The sequence below is a fragment of the Macrobrachium rosenbergii genome, chromosome 5, assembly GCF_040412425.1.
Source record: "Macrobrachium rosenbergii isolate ZJJX-2024 chromosome 5, ASM4041242v1, whole genome shotgun sequence".
In the NCBI taxonomy this organism is placed as follows: domain Eukaryota; kingdom Metazoa; phylum Arthropoda; class Malacostraca; order Decapoda; family Palaemonidae; genus Macrobrachium; species Macrobrachium rosenbergii.
The window spans coordinates 61633027-61639026 of record NC_089745.1 but is presented as its reverse complement, the minus strand read 5'-3'; positions in this window follow the sequence as shown (position 1 = coordinate 61639026).

Genomic DNA, 6000 nt, shown 5'->3' with positions numbered 1-6000 from the left:
TGACACAACTGGAACAAGATTGTTCTACGCAACTGGCACAAGTTTGTTCGACGCAATTGGCACAAGTTTGTCCGACGCAACTGGCACAAGTGTGTTCGACGCAACTGGCACAAGTTTGTTAGATGCAACTGGAACAAGTTTGTTCTACGCAACTGGCACAAGTTTGTTCTATGCAACTGGCATAAGTTTGTTTGACGCAACTGGCACAAGTTTGTTTGACGCAACTGGCACAAGGTTGTTTGACGCAACTGGCACAAGGTTGCTCTACACAACTGGCACAAGTTTGTTCTATGCAACTGGCACAAGTTTGTTTGACGCAACTGGCTCAAGTTTGTTCTACACAACTGGTACAAGTTTGTTCGACGCAACTGGCACAAGTTTGTTCGACGCAACTGGCACAAGTTTGTTCGACGCAACTGGCACAAGTTTGTTCTACGCAACTGGCACAAGTTTGTTCTACGCAACTGGCACAAGTTTGTTTGACGTAACTGGCACAAGTTTGTTCATCGCAACTGGGACAAGTTTGTTCTACGCAACTGGCCCAAGTTTGTTCTACGCAACTGGCACGAGTTTGTTCTATGGAACTGGCAAAAGTTTGTTCTACGCAACTGGCCCATGTTTGTTCTTCGCAACTGGCACGAGTTTGTTCTATGCAACTGGCACAAGTTTGTTCGACGTAACTGGCACAAGTTTGTTTCTATAACTTCTTTCAAATTTGATTTCTACGCAACTGGCACAAGTTTGTTCTACGCAACTGGCACAAGTTTGTTCTACGCAACTGGCACAAGTTTGTTCTACGCAACTGGCACAAGTTTGTTTGACGCAACTGGCCCAAGTTTGTTTGACACAACTGGCAAAAGTTTGTTTGAAACAACTGGCACAAGTTTGTTCTACGCAACTGTCACAAGTTTGTCCAACGCACCTGGCACAAGTTTGTTCGATGCAACTGGCACAAGTTTGTTCGATGCAACTGGCACAAGTTTGTTCTACTCAACTGGAAAATGTTTGTTCTACACAACTGGCACAAGTTTGTTCTACGCAACTGTCTCAAGTTTGTTCTATGCAACTGGCACAAGTTTGTTTGACGCAACTGGCACAAGTTTGTTTGACGCAACTGGCACAAGTTTGTTCTATGCAACTGGCCCAAGTTTGTTTGACGCAACTAGCACAAGGTTGTTCTACGCTACTGGCACAAGTTTGTTCTACGTAACTGGCACAAGTTTGTTCTACGCAACTGGAACAAGTTTGTTCTACGCAACTGGCACAAGTTTGTTTGACACAAATGGCAAAAGTTTATTCTACGTAACTGGCACAAGTTTGTTCTACGCAACTGGCACAAGTTTCGATGGAACTGGCACAAGTTTGTTCGACGCAACTCACTTACAGTTGTTCTATGCATCTGGCACAAGTTTGTTCGACGCAACTCGCACAAGTTTGTTCTATGCAACTGGCCCATGTTTGTTCTACGCAACTGGCACAAGTTTGTTCTATGCAACTAGCAGAAGTTTGTTTGACGCAACTCGCACAAGTTTGTTTGACGCAACTGGCACAAGTTTGTTCTACGCAACTGGCACAAGTTTGTTCAACGCAACTGTCACAAGTCTGTTCGACGCAACTGGCACAAGTTTGTTCTACGCAACTGGCTCAAGTTTGTTCTACGCAACTGGCACAAGTTTGTTTGACGCAACTGGAACAAGTTTGTTTGACGCAACTGGCATAAGTTTGTTCTATGTGGCCCAATTTGTTTTGAGCAACTAGCACAAGTTTGTTCTACACAACTGGCACAAGTTTGTTCTACGTAACTGGCACAAGTTTGTTCTACGCAACTGACACAAGTTTGTTCTACGCAACCGGCACAAGTTTGTTTGACATAAGTGGCACAAGTTTGTTCTACGCAACTGGCAAAAGTTTGTTCTACGCAACTGGCACAAGTTTGTTCGACGCAAGTGGCACAAGTTTGTTCGACGCAACTGGCACAAGTTTGTTTGACACAACTGGCACAGTTTGTTCTACGCAACTGGCACAAGTTTGCTCGATGCAACTGGCACAAGTTTGTTTGACACAACTGGCACAAGCTTGTTCGACACAACTGGCACAAGTTTGTTCGATGCAAATGGCACAAGTTTGTTCGACGCAACTGGCACAAGTTTGTTTAACGCAACTGGCACAAGTTTATTCTGTTAACTAGTAGCTGTTTGACGCAACTGGCACAAGTTTTTGACACATCTGACACAAGTTTGTTTGACTTAACTGGCACAAAGTTGTTTGACGCAACTATACCAAAGGTTCATTTTCTCTACCTGATAGCTGGTTGTTCTATGCAACTGACACAAGTTTGTTTGACGCAACTGGCACAAGTTTGTTCTACGCAACTGGCACAAGTTTCTTTGACGAAACTGGCACAAGTTTGTTCGACGCAACTGGCCCAAGTTTGTTTGACGCAACTGGCACAAGTTTGTTTGACAAAACTGGCACAAGTTTGTTCTACACAACTGGCACAAGTTTGTTTGACGCAACTGGCACAAGTTTGTACGACGCAACCAGCACAAGTTTGTTCGACGCAACTGGCACAAGTTTGTTTGACGCAACTGGCACAAGTTTGTTCTACGCAACTGGCAAAAGTTTGTTCTATGCAACTGGCACTAGTTTGTTCTGTACGCTGGCATAAGTTTCGTTTGTTAACTGGCTGGGATTTGTTCTACGCAACTGGTAAAAGTTTGTTCGACGCAACTGGCACAAGTTTGTTCGACGCAACTGGTACAAGTTTGTTGGACGCAACTGGCACATGTTATTTCGAACAAACTGGCACAAGTTTGTTTGACACAACTGGCACAATTTTGTTCGATGCAACTGGCACAAGTTTGTTTGACGCAACTGGCACAAGTTTGTTTGACGCAACTGGCACAAGGTTGTTCTACGCAACTGGCACAAGTTTGTTCGATGCAAATGGCACAAGTTTGTTTAACACAACTGGCACAAGTTTGTTTGACGCAACTGGCAGAAGTTTGTTTGACGCAACTGGTACAAGTTTGTTCGACGCAACTGGCACAAGTTTGTTCGATGCAACTGGCACAAGTTTGTTGGACGCAACTGGCACAAGTTTGTTCGATGCAACTGGCTCAAGTTTGTTTAACGCAACTGGCACAAGTTTGTTAGACGCAACTGGCATAAGTTTGTTCGACGTAACAGGCACAAGTTTTTTCGACTCAATTGGCACAAGTTTGTTTGACGCAACTGGCACAAGTTTCTTTGATGCAAGAGGCACAAGTTTGTGTGACGCAACTGGAACAAGTTTGTTTGACACAAATGGCAAAAGTTTATTCTACGTAACTGGCACAAGTTTGTTTGACGCAACTGGCACAAGTTTGTTCGATGGAACTGGCACACGTTTGTTCTATGCAACTGGCACAAGTTTGTTCGACGCAACTCGCACAAGTTTGTTCTATGCAACTGGCCATGTTTGTTTCTCACGCAACTGGCACAAGTTTGTTCCTGCAACTGGCAGAAAGTTTGTTTGACGCAACTCGCACAAGTTTGTTCTATGCAACTGAAACGAGTTTGTTCTACACAACTGGCACAAGTTTGTTCAACGCAACTGTCACAAGTCTGTTCGACGCAACTGGCACAAGTTTGTTCTACGCAACTGGCTCAAGTTTGTTCTACACAACTGGCACAAGTTTGTTTGACGCAACTGGAACAAGTTTGTTTGACGCAACTGGCACAATTTTGTTCTATGCAACTGGCCCAAGTTTGTTTGAAGCAACTAGCACAAGTTTGTTCTACACAACTGGCACAAGTTTGTTCTACGTAACTGGCACAAGTTTGTTCTACGCAACTGACACAAGTTTGTTCTACGCAACCGGCACAAGTTTGTTTGACACAAGTGGCACAAGTTTGTTCTACGCAACTGGCAAAAGTTTGTTCTACGCAACTGGTACAAGTTTGTTGGACGCAACTGGCACAAGTTTGTTCGATGCAAATGGCACAAGATTGTTCGACGCAACTGGCACAAGTTTGTTCGATGCAAATGGCACAAGTTTGTTCTACGCAACTGGCACGAGTTTGTTCTACGCAACTGGCACAAGTTTGTTCTATGGAACTGGCAAAAGTTTGTTGTACGCAACTGGCCCATGTTTGTTCTTCGCAACTGGCACGAGTTTGTTCTATGCAACTGGCACAAGTTTGTTCGACGTAACTGGCACAAGTTTGTTCTACGCAACTAGCACTAAATTTGTTCTACGCAACTGGCACAAGTTTGTTCTACGCAACTGGCACAAGTTTGTTCTACGCAACTGGCACAAGTTTGTTCTACGCAACTGTCACAAGTTTGTTTGACGCAACTAGCCCAAGTTTGTTTGACGCAACTGGCAAAAGTTTGTTTGAAACAACTGGCACAAGTTTGTTCTACGCAACTGTCACAAGTTTGTTCAACGCAACTGGCACAAGTTTGTTCGATGCAACTGGCACAAGTTTGTTCGACGCAACTGGCACAAGTTTGTTCTACTCAACTGGAAAATGTTTGTTCTACACAACTGGCACAAGTTTGTTCTACGCAACTGTCTCAAGTTTGTTCTATGCAACTGGCACAAGTTTGTTTGACGCAACTGGCACAAGTTTGTTTGACGCAACTGGCACAAGTTTGTTCTATGCAACTGGCCCAAGTTTGTTTGACGCAACTAGCACAAGGTTGTTCTACGCAACTGGCACAAGTTTGTTCTACGTAACTGGCACAAGTTTGTTCTACGCAACTGGCACAAGTTTGTTCTACGCAACTGGCACAAGTTTGTTTGACACAAATGGCAAAAGTTTATTCTACGTAACTGGCACAAGTTTGTTTGACGCAACTGGCACAAGTTTGTTCGATGGAACTGGCACAAGTTTGTTCGACGCAACTCGCACAAGTTTGTTCTATGCATCTGGCACAAGTTTGTTCGACACAACTCGCACAAGTTTGTTCTATGCAACTGGCCCATGTTTGTTCTACGCAACTGGCACAAGTTTGTTCTATGCAACTGGCACAAGTTTGTTCTACGCAACTGGCTCAAGTTTGTTCAACGCAACTGTCACAAGTGTGTTCGACGCAACTGGCACAAGTTTGTTCTACGCAACTGGCTCAAGTTTGTTCTACGCAACTGGCACAAGTTTGTTTGACGCAACTGGAACAAGTTTGTTTGACGCAACTGGCACAATTTTGTTCTATGCAACTGGCCCAAGTTTGTTTGAAGCAACTAGCACAAGTTTGTTCTGCGCAACTGGCACAAGTTTGTTCTACGTAACTGGCACAAGTTTGTTCCTGCTGGCTTCTACAGTTTGTTCTACGCAGCGGCTGTTGTTTGACACAAGTGGCACAAGTTTGTTCTACGCACCTGGCACAAGTTTGTTCGACGCAACTGGCACAAGTTTGTTCGACGCAACTGGCGCAAGTTGTTGACACAACTTGCTTTGGTTGTTCTACAAACTGGCACAAGTTTGTTCTACGCAACTGGCTTTGGTTGTTCGATGCAACTGGCACAAGTTTGTTTGATATAACTTGCCTGCGGGTTGTTCTACGCAACTGGCACAAGTTTGTTCTACGCAACTGGCACAAGTTTGTTCAACGCAACTGGCGCAAGTATGTTCGACGCAACTGGCACAAGTTTGTTCTACGCAACTGGCTCAAGTTTGTTCTATGCAACTGGCACAAGTTTGTTTGACGCAACTGGCACAAGTTTGTTTGACATAGCCTGTTTAATTTTGTCCTATGCAACTGGCCCAAGTTTGTTTGAAGCAACTAGCACAAGTTTGTTCTACACAACTGGCACAAGTTTGTTCTACGTAACTGGCACAAGTTTGTTCTACGCAACTGGCACAAGTTTGTTTGACGAAACTGGCACAAGGTTGTTCTAGGCAACTGGCATAAGTTTGTTCTTAGCTAACACAAATTTGTTTGAAGCACAACTGGCAGAGATTTGGTGTAACATAACTAACAAGTTTGTTTAACGCAACTTCTTTCATTCTTCG